The sequence below is a fragment of the Cynocephalus volans genome, chromosome 6, assembly GCF_027409185.1.
Source record: "Cynocephalus volans isolate mCynVol1 chromosome 6, mCynVol1.pri, whole genome shotgun sequence".
Taxonomy (NCBI): Eukaryota; Metazoa; Chordata; class Mammalia; order Dermoptera; family Cynocephalidae; genus Cynocephalus; species Cynocephalus volans.
The window spans coordinates 153,402,297-153,419,994 of NC_084465.1; positions in this window are offsets into that span (position 1 = coordinate 153,402,297).

A 17,698-nucleotide genomic window follows, 5' to 3' on the forward strand; every position below is an offset into this window, starting at 1 on the left:
GCAAAAGGGATTGTACATAAGCACTGCAGTCTAGATGATGAAGTTGTTTTCCACAGGGTTATGGGTTAACAATTCTGAAACTACTACATATGTTGTAATGGTTAATTTGATGGATCAACTTGACTGGGTTAAAGGTTAACTAGATAGCTGGTAAAACATTATTTCTGGGTGTATCTGTGAGGCTGTTTCTGAAAGAGATTATCAGCATTTGAATCAATGAACTGAGTAAGGAAGATCTGCTTTCACCAGTGTAGGGAGGCATCATTCAATCCATTGAGGGCTCCATAGAACAAAAAAAAAAGCAGAGGAAGAGTGGATTTGTTTTTTCTTCTTCTGGAGCTGAAATATCCATCTTCTCCTGCCCTTGGACATCAGAACTCCAGGTTCTTGGACCTTTGGACTCCAGAACTTAAATCAGTCCTGCCCCTACACCTGTAGTTCTCAGGCTTTTGGCCTTGAACTAGGAATTACACTTTTGGCTTTTCTGGTTCTTAGACTTCCAGACTGAATCACATACTGGCTTTCCTGGTTCTCCAGCTTATAGACAGCATACCATGGGATTTCTTGGCCTCCATAACTGAGTCATCAATTTCCATAATAAATCCCGTCATATATCTCTATATATCTAATCAGTTTAGTTTCTCTCAAGAACCCTGACTAATGCACATGTATACTAAAAATTTACAACTAAGTAAATGGATGGTGGATGATGAAAACCAGGTTTCTCACTGTTGTAGTTTAGGTTATAGACAAGCGATGGGAGGAGGCTAGAATGATCCCTAGGTAATGGATTAGAGATATTAGTATGAATTCATGTTTAGTTTAATGTAGATATATTATGGTTACATATAGATATGTTTTAAGATTGTATGTGTGTGTATAGGTTACTATATACACACCTAATTCCTTGCTATGTCAACTGAGAGGGCCTAGAATCAATAACATCCCAGTAGCAAAGAGTACACCTAGCACACAGATCATGTTTTATAATGTCATTCTCCAAAAAAGTAATCAGGGCTCCTTAAAGAAATGGCTTATTCTGAGGCTGGGACAGGTGATGCAAAAGATGAACCTGGAACATTTTGTAGTGCTAGAAAGAGAGAAGTGCTCAAAGGAAGGGAAAAAAATGGCCTTGTGGTGGGGGTAAGTGAAACAGATACAGGATGCAACTGACAGATCTTCCAATGGCCAAAGCCAGGACAACTTGAGTAATGAAACCAAGTAGTGTTGGATTATAATCCAAAGTATAAAGTAAATGTCTGAGTTCTTACTGATATGAATGAATGATAGGATAAATGTAGAAATGAGGGTGAATATACAAATCTCCAGTGCAGAATTACAAATACTTTAGTAGGTATTCTGCCCTTAAGCTGGTGGAGCATAAATCCCCACTCCTGATGTGTGGGCTGTACACAGTAGCTTTCTTCCAAAGAGTACAGTACTGAGAGTGAGAAGAAAACACTAATTTTAGAATGAAGAAACCTGAGAAGCACTACTTCAGGCCAGGTGATCAAAGTCAACATTAGCAGGGACAATTCATGTTGGTGGTATGTCTAATGTGGTAAGAATGGCATGTCACCTCTGTGGTCTTCTTCTCCAAACTCTTAACTCCAGTCTGATCATAAAATAGCCATCAGAAAAATTAAAATTGAAGGACATTTTACAAAATACTTGACTGTTAATCCTCAAAATGTCAAGGTCATTAGAAATAATAGAAGTCAGAGAAGCTGTGCAATTAAAAGGAATGCAAAGCGATATGTTAATTAACATAATGTGAAATTGTGAATGCAATCCTGGAGCTGAAAATGGACATTACAGAAAAACCCAGTAAATTTGAATAAGGTAGGGGCTTGAGCTGATAATGATGTGTTAATATTGGTCCATTCCTTGTGACAAATATACCATTCTAATGTATGTTAACAAGATAGGAAACTGAGTGCGGGATATATGGGAAATCTTTTCATTGTCTTTGCAGCAATTTTATAAGCTGTTATAAAATAAAACTGTCCTAAAATTTAAAAGTTTACTAAAAAATGAATACAGATATACCTACTTAAAGTAACAATTTATTATTAAACTTCTACTATATGAAAATTAGATGAATATCAAAAAGTACATATTTTCTAAGCTATTCAACCATAAAATAAAACAGAAAGTAAAGCTTATTTCAGTTTAATGGGATTTACATATCATTCTGTTGAAGTTGTTGACAGAAATCTTGTTGGTAAATATCTCAAAGTATTTTGGGGATCTTTAAAACTAAAACATACTAAAGACTTCGCTGATGATATTCCCATTTCACTCTCTGAACTGTGAGTAGAATAAAAGAAAATTCAAATGTAATGAATGTCCACAATGCCTTTTATAAAATAAATAACAGACGACAGCAATGTTTTATGAATTTTAATCATAAACACAGTGACTGCACACTTTGATCAGAATTAATACTATTTTTTTATAAAATAACATTGATACTCACTCATTAATCAGAGTTTATGGTCTATTACTTGAACTAACAAAATTAATTCATGTAAGTAGAACAAACCTGAATTGTTGAGTTGAATGAAAACTCTAGAATATTCATGTCCTTCTGATAACCTCGCTATGTGGGAAAATTCTGTTGGAAGGAACCCTTTTAAAAGACCTCTTAGTAAGTAAATACCCAAAGTATCTAATGAATAAACAATTTCTTCTGCTCTTGGAATAAACATTTAAATTGTCATGAAATAGGCATGGCTATTAGAGTGAAAAATCTGATTTTATGTGCATTTGAAAATGTGATTCCAGGGATGGAGATTTGGAAAAACTAATATTTTATGATTTTACAAGTGTATGTGTGAAACACTTTCCCTTTGTTTTCCTTCATTCTTTCCTTTCTGTGTGTCATATCCTTAGGGATCCCAGTCCCAACAGGTAGTGGTTATATTGGGTTAACTATCTTGTATATTAGTAATGGGGCTTTAATTATTTTATACATTTTAATGGCAGTCACTTCAAGCTGTCGAGCAAATGCTGTTCTCAATCTTTGACTTATCTTAAGCCTCAATTAGCAGCTGCTTTACAGTTCATTGTCAGTAACAATTTCAACTGATCAGACTCTTAATAGAATTTCAGATCAAAAAATTATGTGGGTAAATCAAGGCATGCATATCCCCCAACCCATCTTAGTCCCCTTACTGTGGAATGATGGATCTGTTTGTATAGAAAGCTGGAGGTGTCGACCTCCAGAGACAGGTATTTTCAAGGAATGATTCCTGGCTGGAATCTGCTCTCTGACACCCCCACTATTCTGGGCCCCTTTCATCCACCACAGCCCCGTCTTACTCAGACTCTGGTTGCTTCCCACGAGCCGCTGCTACCGTTTTTATCTGTCATGCCACTGTGAAAACTACTATTTTTTCTTGGTTGTGGCGGCATTCTTGCCTTATCTTCCTCAGTGAGCATCTGTTAGCAGACAGAGGAAAGAAAGAGAAGAGGATTTGAGCACCAGTGCTTTGTACATTAATCTTGTGGTGTCAGTGTTTTTATTAACCTCTGTTTTGCAGGCGAGAAAACTTTGATTTGGAAATGTTCAGTAACTCACTGTAGCTGACAAACTTTTATGAACTTTCTGCTCATATCATGATAATATAGACTGATTTCATTGAATCTTTTCTTATTCGGTGATGTCACTGATATTATAATCTACACATATTTCAACAAATAATTTTGAGCACCTGTAACATACCAGATACCATTTCAGGCACTGCACACATACAGAACAAAACAAACAAAAACTCTTTTCCTCCTCAAGGTTTACATTCTACTAATCCAAAAGACAAATGCTTAACAAGCAAAATGCAAAAGGAACCCCAAGCTCTCATTTTTATGTTTTATATTTAGGAAAATTCACCATAAGGAAACAAGTCGTAAAATGACTCTCAGGTTTTTGGCTTGAGCAACTGGATAGATCATGATACTGCATTCAAAAGGGAAAGAAAATAAAATCATTCCTTTTCTCAATTTGTTGATTTGGCTCCTCAGCTCAATATTAATGTACTTTGTGAGATGAGTTGAAATTTTCCTTTTATTTCAACAGTTGGATCCTTATTGAGACAAATCAAATTAATATATGATCCTGACTTTTCAACTTTAGTTCATTTTTATAGAAGACTTATGTTTGTTTTACTTAATCATTGATATTTTAAAATGCTACTATTTCTTACAAAGGTTCTATTTATTTTATAATGAAAAAATATACATAAAATGAGTGGCTTTCCAACTCCCATCTCCTAAATTTTCTATATAGTTGATCTCATTCTGACCCCAAACTGATGTTTGCAGCTGCGTCTCCACATATATTTCAATTCTCAAACCAAATATAACTTCCTAGAGTTATTGGCTGGATAACCTGCCAGGAAGCAAAAGAAAAGAGAAGTTGAAGAGAGGAAACTAGTCCTATGAGATTATTGATTCCAGATGTTCCAATTACTCCTTTTGGGGACTTTATTGACTTAAGTTATACAAATCCTCCTCTATAAATCCTTACTCAGTCAGGTTGGCAAAGATTTTATTCTGTTTTTCTCTAAATACCTTTATAAACTCTTGGTAGAGTTCACACCTAATAGAGGAGGAAACAGAAATGTCATGGTCACATTAAATCTTACAGACTTTTAAAAAGACGTAGTTAACTGATTTAATCCTCGTCCACTGAGAGCTGAGGTGTGTCAATACAGCACAGCATCCTAAGGCATTTCATTTTTATTTTAAATTTTGTTAGAGACCAGTAAGCCATTCTGCAAATTAAATTTGACTGAAGTGATGACTCTTAATTAGTGTCTCTTATTTCAAAATGTTTACTCTTTACCTCAAAATCATAGCCTCCTCAATACTCTCCTGAACTAAATTTTACTAGAAACTTTGAGAAAAATAGAGCCCACACATTTTAATAATCATCCGCACCTTTACTTTAAATCAAATGAATCTGCTGCATCAACCCTACGTATCTCTTATGTGAAATTAAATACGGGGGAAAATCTTGTATTAATTCTACCTTTTTGTCAGTTTCATCTGAGAAAACCTTGGTAAAATGGACCTTATTTTTAAATTTTCATAGTGTAATGCCATTACTATATATTCTGAGACAAGTTTTTAGTTATTTCTTAATCTAATTAGCATGGAAGTGTCACAGACGGTTATGTAATGTATTGTCGCCATCCAGTGAGTGTAGATCATGTGTGATGAAGCTTGCAATACACGCTTAACTCAAGGGGAGTGAAGGACCCAACTTGTAGGTTCTCAATGACCTAAAAAAGTGACCAAAAAGAGGTATGTTTTGAGAACTCTGAAGTTTTTACCTCAGGAAGCAGACTTTCTCTAGCTTATTACTGTACGGTCAAGAGAGAGCCAAGTGGGTGGTCTGCACTTATCATACTTCCAGCCAACCTGCAAATAGAGGGAGGTAAATATTCTGCCTCCCTGTGGAGTAATGTCAGCCCTATGAAGTATGCAGTTAGAGTCCTCAGTGAAGATTCACAATCCTGCGAGGCTGGACATCCAGCAGAAGTTCAGAGAAGTACAATAATTTGGGATCAATCTATTTCAGGTGGAAACACCAAGTCACTGATTTGAAAGGCAATGGTCTCATTCATCTCCAGAATTCAAAGCCGTAATCTACACTGTTGAGTTTGGGGAAGGGAAACGAAGGGCAGCAGGAAGAATAGCATTGCTCCATCATCACCGTAGTTGGCAACTGAGTGCAGAGTAGAAGCAGTGAGCCTCCAAGGTCTCGGTGCTACAGATACCAGCCAAGTTGAAAAAATGGTCAACCTCTTATGAGACCGTAGCATATGTTCACATGGATAGAGAGAAGTGGTAGGTCTGCAGCGTTGCTTTTAATACACCTGTATAAAGACATCCAGTGAGACATAAATAAGACAATGGAACAGGGATGAGTGGCATTTTAGAGGGCCTCTTGGAGGGCACTATTGAGTTCTGCCGAAATCCAGTGATTTTCACAGGCACTTTGAGGACCAACAGAGACACAATCGGCTAAAGTGGAAGAATAGGGATGGAGTTTTGTAAGTGTTGTAACGGAGAGAGTCTTCAGTTCCATCACAATGTAATACTTAACACATTGATTGGGAACTCACATTCTCAAAATTTAACCTCGTCTGGCTCTTGCCTTGAAACTAACCAAAATGTCAGGAGTTAAGAGTTATGATTCAGAGATTAATTTTCACAGTATAAAATGATCTTATAATTTAGTAATTGTCCAGTGCCAATACCCAGCCACTGGGCAGATTAAATTATGGCTTACTCGGTAGTTGTAATGATCAATGTTAATTGCAGTAGAAAATGCAATTAGCTATTTTCCAAGTATTTACTGAGTCTCTTATGCCCAAAACATATTAAATAGTGGTCTCATGTAATACAATGCAGCATCAGAAACTGGCTTTTGTCTCCAAGGAGATTACAATCTAGTAGGCGCTTCAATATGTGAACATAAATTACTATAATACAAAATTATAAAGTGCTTATAAGAGGCAGGTATTACTGTAGAAGGTAAAAAGAGAAATTTCAATGACAAAGAGAATCAGAGAAAGTTTCTTGGAAGAGATGACATTTGCTCAGAGTGATGGTAAATGACAGAGTTGTAGTCCACAGAGAGTAAGAAAGGGCATACAAGTTACAGGGAGTGGCGTGAGCAGATGATTACGGTTAGGAAGAGGAACTGAAAGTGGTTTGCCGTCTGGCATGTAAGAAGCTTGAAGAGCTCTCCACCCTAACAAGTGAAAACATGAACAAACTGAAAAAATCAATAACTCTTCTTAGATCCATTAGAGAAATGAGGTCACAGAGTAAAACACTGCCTTCCAAATTGGAAAGACAGGCAGACAAAAACAGAGAATCACAACTTACTGGAGCAGAAATCCCTGAGCAGAAACCTCTTCAGGAGCCAGCAGCAAGGTAGAAAAACCTGAACTGTAATAAATGAACTGCTAGAGGCTCAAAATGGACAAGTCTAAAATTTAAAAACCCTAGGGGGCTGCTTATGGGGAAGAGGGCATACTTCTTATGAGTTTTGCCTCTGGGGGCATGACCAGTTGCTCCCAGTAAAGATCAGAGAAAAATCAGGGAAAAAAGGAACCACTTTGAATACTGTTCTTAACCAGGCCTGCCCTCAGGAGAAGCTATTTTACCATAGCCTAACCTACTAGAGTTTTATCAGAACCTAACTGACCTAAGGGGAGGGAAATACCTGACTCTAGCCATCTGTCCTACCTAAAGGGGGAAGAAAAAAACTAAGAAGCACTTGTGAAATCCACAGTCCAGAGGCACAGGATCACTAAAAGAATGAAACCGTAGAATGCTTTCCCTCCCTCCACACACTACAACCACATTAATAAAGGTCCATTTGCTTTAGTTCCTTCTACTTAACTACATCATATCCAGCTGTCGAGAAAAAAAAAAAAAAACTACAAGGGATATTAATAGGCAAAAAGCACAGTTGGAAGAGACAGAGCAGCATCAGAACCAGACTCAGATATGGCAGGGATATTGAAATTATCAGACCAGGAACTTAAAACAACTATGATTAATATACAAAGAACTCTAATGGATAAAGTGGATAGCATGTATGAACAAATGGGCGAGGTAAGCAAACAGATGGAAATTGTAAAGAAGAATCGAAAGGAAATAGCAGAAATTGAAAACACTGTTAAAGAAATGAAAAATGAGCTCATTAGTAGATGGGGCAGATCTGAACAAAGGATCTCTGAGCTTCAAGGTGTGACAATAGAAATGTCCAAAACTGAAAATCAGAGAGAAAAAATAAATAATTAAAAAACCAAACAAACAAAAACCAGGCAGAATATCCAGAAACAGTGGGGACTTCAAAAGGTGTAACAAACACATAATGGGAATAATATCAGAGGAGGAAAAAAAAAGAGGAAACACTAAGCAGGATAAATGCAAAAATAATAATAATAAAAACATTTCTTTTAAAAAAGAAAAAAACCCACCAAACTGAAACAAAAACAAAAACTCTAGCTATGAATATCACATTAAAACTGCAGAAAAATTGAAGATAAAGAAAAATATTGAAAGACAGAGAATGGGAAAAAAAAAACACTTTACCAAGAGAGAAATAAAAAGAAGAATTACATTCAACTTCTCAGAAACCATGCAAGCAAGAGGAGATTAAATCAAAATATTTGAAGTGTTGAGAAGAATAAAACACCAACCTAAAATTCTGTACCCTGCAAAAATTATCCTTCAAAAGTGAAGAAGAAATGAAGACTTTCTCAGGAAAACAAAAACTGGGAGACTTTGTTGCTGGTAGACCTACCTTGCAAGAAATGTTAGAAGAAATACTTCAGAGAGAAGGAAAATGATAGAGGTTGGATATCTGCATCCATATAAAGAAAGGAAGTGCATTAGAGAATGAATAAGTAAAAATAAAATAATATTTTTAAAATTTTAAATTGACCTATTATGGAGCAGTTTGTTCAATATGACAATAGCAACTAACTTGAATTAGTTGTAAACATATATTGCAAACTCTAGGACAACAAAAAGAAGTAAAAAAAGAAGTATAACTGATAGGCCAAGAAAGGAGAAAATGTGTAATTATATAAAATGCTGAATTAAAACCACAAAAGACAGAAAAGTAGAAGAAAAATAAGAGAAAAGAATAAGGATGAGTGTAAAACAGTAACTTATACAGTAGATATTAATCCAACTCTATCAATAATCACTTGGAACATCAATGGTCTAAATGTACCAATTAAAAATGGAGATTTTCAGAGAGGATCAAAAAACAAGACCATAACACATTTAAAAGCATAGAAATCATACAATGGCTGTTCTCTGACCATAATAGAATTAAACTAGAAATCAGTTATAAAGAGATGACTGGAAAATCCCCAAATAGTTAGAGATTAAACAATGTACTTTCAAATGACACATGAGTCTGAGAAGAATTATCAAGAGAAACTTAAAAATATTTTAAAGTAAATAAAAATCAAAATGCAACCTATAAAATTTATGGTATGCAACAAAAGAAGCACTTAGAAGAAAATTCATAGCACCAAATGAATATGTTAGAAAAAAAGAAATCAATCATCTAAGCATACACCTTAGGAAACTAGAAAAAGTAGAGCAAATTAAATCCAAAGAAAGCAGAAGAAAGAAATAATATAAATTATTCCTGATAATAAAATTGAAAACAGGAAATCAATAGAAAAAAATTAATGAAACCAAAGCTGATTGTTTGAAAAAATCAATGAAATTGATAATACTCTACCTTTGCTAAGTAAGAAGAAAGGAGAGGACACAAATTACTAATATCAGAAATCAAAGAGGAGAAATCATTACAGAGCCCATGGACATTTAAAGAATAATAAACAAATGTTATGAATAGCTCTATGTCTACTATTTAATAACCTAGGTGAAATGGACCAATTCCTCAAAAGACACAATCTACCAAAACTCACACAAGAAGAAATAGACAACTTGAATAGGCTAATAAATATTAAATAAGTTTAATTAATAATGAATAACTTTTCAAAATAAAAACAACCAGACCCCGATGGGTTCACTGGTGAATTCTACCAAACATTTAAGGAATCAATTATACCAATTATCTACAATCTCTTCGAGAAAATAGCAGAAGAGGAATACTTTCTAACTTATTCTATAATGTCAGCATTACCCTAATGCCAAAACCAGACAATGACTTTCAAGAAAATGAATCCTCAAAAAAATATTAGCAAATCAATCCAACAATGCATAAAAAGAATAATAGGAATACACTCAACCATGAAAAAGAATAAAATCTTGTCATTTACCGCAACATAGACAAGCCTGGAAGACATTATGTTAAATGAAATAAGTCAAGCACAGAAAGATAAAAACCATGCGCTCTCACTTATATGTGGGAACTAAGAAGTAAAAAAAAAGTTGAACTTCTAGAAGTAGAGAGTAGAATTGTGGTTATTAGTGGCTGGGAAGGGGAGACAGGTGGGGGAAATAGGGAGAGTTTGGTTAATGGACACAAAATTATAGCTAGATAGGAAAAATGATTTCTAGTGGTGTACATTAGTGCTAGACATCTATAATTAACAATAATTTATTGTATGTTATCAAATGGCTAGAAGAGAGGAGATCAAATGTTCTCATCACAAAGAAATAATAAAGTTTTGTAATGAAGAATGTGCTAATTATCCAGGTTTTATCGTCATGCATTGTATACATGTATTGAAATATAACTCGGTAACCCATAAATATGTACAATCAATACATTTCAATTAAATAAATAAATAAATTTATTTTACTTTATTTTATTTTATTTTGTTAAAATACAACGTGGTTGATTATTGTGGCCGATTACCAAAACCTTCCTCCCCCCTCCCTCCCAACAATCTCCTTTCTGTTTGCTTGTTGTATCAACTTCAAGGAATTGTAATTGTTGTGTCTTCTTCCCCGCTGCCCCGGATTTTTTCTGTGTCTACTTATTTATTTTTTTTTAGCTCACACAAATAAGTGAGAACATGTGATATTTCTCTTTCTGTGCCTGACTTGTTTCACTTAATATAATTCTCTCTAGGTCCATCCACGTCATTGCAAATGGCAGTATTTCATTCTTTTTTATAGCTGAGTAGTATTCCATTGTGTAGATATACCACATTTACCATATCCACTCATCTGATGATGGACATTTGGGCTGGTTCCAACTCTTAGCTATTGTAAGTAGTGCTGCAATGAACATTGGAGAACAAGTATACCTTCAGCTTGATGATTTCCATTCCTCTGGGTATATTCCCAGCAGTGGGATCGCTGGGTCATATGGTAGATCTGCAATTGTTTGAGGAACCTCCATACCATTTTCCATGGAGGCTGCACCATTATGCAGTCCCACCAACAATGTATGAGAGTTCCTTTTTCTCCGCAACCTCACCAGCATTTATCGTTCAGAGTCTTTTGGATATTAGCCATCCTAACTGGGGTAAGATAGTATCTCAGTATGGTTTTGATTTGCATTTCCCGAATGCTGAGTGATGTTGAGCATTTTTTCATATGCCTGTTGGCCATTCGTATATCTTCTTTTGAGAAATGCCTATTTAGCTCTTTTGCCCATTTTTTAATTGGGTTACTTGTTTTTTTCTTGTAAAGTTGTTTGAGTTCCTTGTATATTCTGGATATTAAACCTTTTGTCAGATGTATATTTTGCAAATATTTTCTCCCACTCTGTTGGTTGTCTTTTAACTCCGTTAATTGTTTCTTTTGCTGTGCAGAAGCTTTTTAGTTTGATACAATCCCATTTGTTTATTTTTCCTTTAGTTGCCTGTGCTTTGGGGGTCATATTCATGAAGTCTGTGTCCAGTCCTACTTTCTGAAGTGTTTCTCCTGTTTTCTTTAAGAAGTTTATTTGTTTCAGGGTGTATATTTAATTATTTAATCCATTTTGAGTTGACTTTAGTGTATGGTGAAAGGTATTGGTCTAGTTTCTTTCTCCTGCATATTGATATCCAGTTCTCCCAGCACCATTTGCTGAATAAGCTGTCTCTTCCCAGTGTATAGGCTTGGGGCCTTGGTCAAAGATCAGATGGCTGTAGGTGTGTGGGTTGATTACTGGATTCTCTATTCTATTCCATTGATCAGTGTGTTTGTTTTTATGCCAGTACCATACTGTTTTGGTTATTATAGCTTTGTAGTATAGTTTAAAGTCAGGTAGTGTTATGCCTCTGGCTTTATTTTTTTGCTCAGTATTGCTTTGGCTATGCGTGGTCTTTTGTTATTCCATATAAATGTCTAGATAGTTCTTTCCATTTCTGAGAAAAATGTCATTGGAATTTTGATGCACATTGCATTGAATTTGTATATCACATAGGACATTTTTATGGACATTTTCACAATGTTGATTCTTCCAATCCAAGAGCATGAGATATCTTTCCATCTTATTATGTCCTTTTTAATTTCTCTCAGCAGTGGTTCGGAGTTCTCATTACAGAGATTTTTCACATCCTTGGTTAACTCAATTCCTAAGTATTTTATTTTTTTGGTGGCTATTGTAAATGGGCAAGCTTTCTTGATTTCTCTTTCTGCATGTTCACTATTGGAGAATAGAAATGCTACTGATTTTTGTGTGTTGATTTTGTATCCTGCTACTTTGCTGAAATCCTTTATCAACTCCAAGATTTTTTTTTTTGTAGAGGCTTTAGGCTGTTGGATATATAGGATCATGTCATCTGCAAACAGCGACAGTTTGACTTTATCTTTTCCAATCTGGATGCCCTTTATTTCCTTCTCTTCTCTGATTGTTCTGGCTAGTACTTCCAATACTATGTTGAATAGGAGTGGTGAGAGTGGGTATCCTTGTCTAGTTCCCGTTCTTAAAGGAAAAGCTTTCAGCTTTTCCCCATTCAGGATGACATTGGCAGTGGGTTTATCATACATGGCTTTAATTATGTTGAGATAGTTTCCATCTCTACCTAACTTATAGAGGGCCTTTGTCATGAATGAATGTTGAATTTTATCAAATGCTTTTTCAGCATCTATAGAGATGACCATATGGTCCTTGTGTTTGATTTTATTAATATGGTGTATGACCTTTATTGATTTATGTATGTTGAACCAACCTTGCATCCCTGGGATGAATCCCACTTGATCGTGGTGAATAATTTTACATATGTGTTGCTGTATTCTGTTTGCTAGTATTTTAGTGAGGATTTTTGCATCTACACTCATCAAGGATATTGGCCTGTAGTTTTCTTTTTTAGTTGTATCTCTACCTGGTATTGGTATCAGGATGATGTTTGCTCCACAATCCAAACCTAAAGTTAGCAGACAGAAAGAAATCATTAAGATCAGAGCAGAACTTAATGAAATTGAAACCCAAAAAACAATACAAATGATCAACGAATCAAATAGCTGGTTTTTTGAAAAGATAAATAAAGTTGACAAGCCATTAGCATGGCTAACTAAAAAAAGAAGAGAGAAGATCTAAATAACACAATTTCGAAATGAAAAAGGAGATATTACAACTGGTACATCTGAATTACAAGGAATCATTCGAGACTACTATAAATTACTACACACCAACAAATTTGAAAATCTGGCGGGAATGGATAAATTTCTGGACACACACAAGCTCCCAAACTGAGCCAAGAAGACACAGAAAATCTGAACAGACCAATAACAATAAAGGAGATTGAAGCTGTTATCAGAAGGCTCCCAACAAATAAAAGCCCAGGACCAGATGGATTCACAGCAGAATTTTACCAAACATTCAAAGAGGAATTGACACCAATTCTTTACAAACTATTCTAAATATATTTCTTTTAAAATATGGAATTATACAACATGACCAAGTATGATTTATTCCAAGTATACAAGACTGTTTCAACATTCAAAAACCAATTAATATAGCCTATCACATCAACAGGCTAAAGAAGAAAAATTACATGATTGTATCAATAAGCTCAGAAAATCTAGGAATAGAGCAGAACTTCCTCAACATGATGAAAAACAACTGCCAAAAACTGACAGCTAACATTGTACTTCATGGTGACAAACTGTAAGCTTTATTGCTAAGACAGGAAAAAAGCAAGTATACTCTCTCACCACCCCTTTTTCAACATGGTACTAGAATTCTTAGCCAATGCAATGAGACAAGAAAAGGAGGGGGGGAAAAAAGGTATACCAATTAGGAAGTGGGGAAAAAAACTGACTTTGTTCACAGCTTACGTAATTGTCTATGTAGAAAATCTAATTGACAAAAACAAACAAACAAAAAACCTCCTTGAACTAATGGCAAGTATAGAAAGGTTGCAAGATGCAAGGTTAATATAGAAAAGTCAATTGCTTTCCTATATACCAGTTTTGAACATGTATAATGTAACATTAAAAACAATATTATTTTCATTCAAATGCATTAAGTAGTTGGATATAACTGTAACAAAATTTGTGTGAGGAAAACTATAAAACTACTATGAATAAAATCAAAGATGAACTAAATAATTGGAGAGATATTTCATGTGCATGCAAAGAAAGGCTCAATATTGTCAAGTTCTTCCAACTTGATCTACAGATTCAATGCAATCCCAATCAATATCCTAGGAAGTTATTCATTGATATTGACAAACTGATTCTAAAAGTTCACATGGAGAGGCAAAGGACCCAGAATAGCTAAAACAATATTGAAGGAGAACAAAATCATTATACATTTGTTCAAAACCCATGGAATACACAATATCGCGAGTGAACTCTAATGTAAACAATATATTTGGGGTGATAAGGATACATCAATGTGGGTTCATCAATTGCAACAAATGAAACACACTGGTGTCAGATTTTGATAGTGAGGAAAACTGTGTGTATGTGGGTGCATGGGGTATATGGGAAATATGTACCTCCTGCTCAGTTTTGCTGTGGACCTAAAACTGGTCTTAAAAAAACCATAAAGCCTTTACAAATACAGTTGGAGAACTTAGAAGATATGGTTACTATTTGAGTTTTGCTCTCACACAGGGTACCTAAGCTGAAATAATGAAAAATAAGTTTAGAAAATTATATTTAATACTAACTATGGAGGTCTTTGAATACCAGTAAAAAGGATTTTGAATTTTATTCTGTAAACAATGAAAAACCATTGAATAAATGATCTGTGGAATGGTGTTCTCTCAGATGACTAATCGGTATGACCATGTATAAATCTATGAGTCCCACAATCATAGTTCAATTCATTTGCAAAGAGATTTACTTTTAATGATATATTTAAGAGTGAGTTGTAAACCTTGGTTCATTGATAATTAATATTTATAATGCACAAACCAGTTGGTAAAGAACTTATTGAATAATGAATGCTTAGATTATTTAGATTATAGTGTCTGAAATAACCACAATTCTGGATAGATTTGAATAGCGTGTTGTCTCCAGGTATTATTGGATTTTTCTATTTCTATTGCCATCATGCATATCTGTAAAAAAAGGAAAGTGTATATGTGAATAGACCCTATTATAGATTTTTTTTCAAGAATTATTAGGTATGCACGAGACTTCAGATAAATGAGGCAAAAAATGTCTTTAAAAATAATACAACTTATTCACATAATAAATAGGAAGCTTATAGGGACTTCAGAAAATTGAACTATTTTAAACAAATAATACACATTATAGGAAGTCAATAAATAGCTATTGATTGTTTAATCAAGTAATCAAATCAATCTCCATTTTTTTTAATGAGGTACTATTTCATCACCCATCAGTGGAAGAAAGACACATATTCACTAAATCTTAGATTTTGATTTATTTCATTATTGGTAGATTATTTCATTTCTATGAGAGCAGCATTTTTCTTTTTTCTTCTAAATTTATATTTAATTTAGCCTAATAACTAGGACATTAAATTGTAAATGATGTAAGTCCCATTTCATCAACCCAATTGACATTAGCAGTCTGTGCTAGACTTTGTGTAGTTTTCCTAAAAAAAAAAAAAAGAAAGAAAGAAAAACTGTTTGGTGATGATGTCATCTTTACCAAGTCACTTGTCACTTAATCAAGGCCCTAGTAAAGTGTCAGCTAAGCTTTTCCAGAGCAGGAGAATGGTCAGTAAAGATGCCTGAAGTAGAAATTTCAGTTTATGACATTCTAGTACAGTGTACATTGGCAAGGAACCACTGGGGCAGAGGGAAAGAAAGGAGACATTAGGAGACATTTATGGATTGAATGAAATGCTGTATATGTGAAAATTATTAGTTAGCATAGGGCCGGGAACATACTAGATATTCAGTAGGCTTTAAAAATTTTGTTTTCCTTTTCTTTTTTCTCAAGTAACAGGCAGTAAAAGTTCTTTTAAAAAATGTTTGTATGTTTGTTGGTGGACACTGGCCTCATTGGTTTATTTGTTTCATATTTTAAACAATGTGTTAATTAGTAATACCAACATGTTGTCAAAATACAAGAAAAAATGGGGAAAAAAAGTTACTCATGTTTACCTGAATAAACTATAATCGTATAGATAAGGATTTTTTGTTTTTATGCCAGCAAATTATTTTATATAAATATATATAAAGTCTATTGTAACATGGAGAGCTATAGAACCTATGACAATGTTGTCTTGTAATTTTAAGAATTATAAAAGATTTGCTGTACCTGGAAACGTTTAGTAACATGGGCAGCAATGAAATTAATGTACTTAGTATTTTGTACCTAAGGACAAAAGCCGTTGCTGCCCCATTGAGTAGAGGTGGAGTTTTGGCCACTCTGCTTGGCTGTGGTGGGGATCCTCTTCATTTCTTACATTTTTACATCCATCCTGTCTTAACAAGAGTGTAAAGAAAGCGAATAATCTTCACTGAGGAGAACTGTTTGGGGGTGAAGGATATTTAGGTGTCTTGAGTCTCTGCATGACATTTTTTATAGAATTCCCAAGGTTTATTTATGGAAGACCATAAGATGCCGTGTCCAAGACTAAACCTTAATTTATCTGTTCTAAGTGCCAGATTCCTCATAAAGACTCTATTTAAAAATAAAATGTGTTCCTTCAACAGTCGAATTTATTTCCGCCTAATCGCTTGATCAAACACATCATTTGAGGGTCCAAAATATTTGTATGTGTTATTTTCAGTAGTCTGCAGCAACACAGATCCATTATTTTAGCACTCTAAAAATAAATTTTATTGCCTGCAAATAACTTAGTAATGGAATTGTCTGCTGTAGCTGGAAACTTGGCTTTCTCTTGTTATTCACATGCAAATCGGTGTTCCAGCAATTCTTGTTTGTATATGTCAAGCCTGCTAATAAAACTTTCCACACATGAAGAAACATTTCATGTACATCTGTAAGCCCATTTACCAGAGACATGGGGAGAGGTGGACAGGTTCAGAGGGAAATGTCCATTTTGCATATAGCACTGGGAGCTCCTTAAGTTATTATACTACACATAAGACTACTGTCCCCTTCAAAATAACAGTGTCTGGGAAAGCATTAAATTGTAAGAGCAGAAGAAAGTGCTTTAGAGCCATGAAGTGTGGATGAGACATTTGCTATGGCAAATGTTTGAAGATGGTGAACATTTTAGCATTCAGAAAGCTAAGAATATAATTCAGACACTATGGTGCTAACTGGCCCAAACAAAATAAAACAGAAACAACTAGTATCATTGGCCAGCAACAAGTCACTGGGGTGTGATTCAACTTCTCGTTGCTAAAAAAAAATCTAATGTGAATATGAGAAACCACTTAGTATGTTTTTCCTAATCCAGAAACATCACCAGGTGGACTCAATTTTATCTCATGTGGTGGGATATGTTCTTGAAATCCTAGTGGCCTCCAAGCGTGCTTTAAGCAAATTATCCCTGAGGCCATAGAACAGAAAGGTTTTTAGACCAAAGTAAGATGCTCAGGTCATATGACTTGCTAAATCATACAGCCAGATGCAAGGGGAAAGAGAGGGGGGAGGTTTATAAACTTAGGAAAGGAAGAGCAGAATGGAAAGACCACAATACCTGGGTCCAGTGTTACACTACGTTCCTGTATCCTGCTTCTCTGTCTGACACATCAGCCTGCCCACTCAAAGCTTACTACAAGTGTTTTTGTAGGTTCTTGTAGCTTTCTTGGACCTGCCAGGTATCCTTTTCCACAACCTTCCTACAATACAGAAATCATGTAGACAGAGGCTAGAAGCATAAGGAGCAGCCCCTGAGAAATCGTAATAT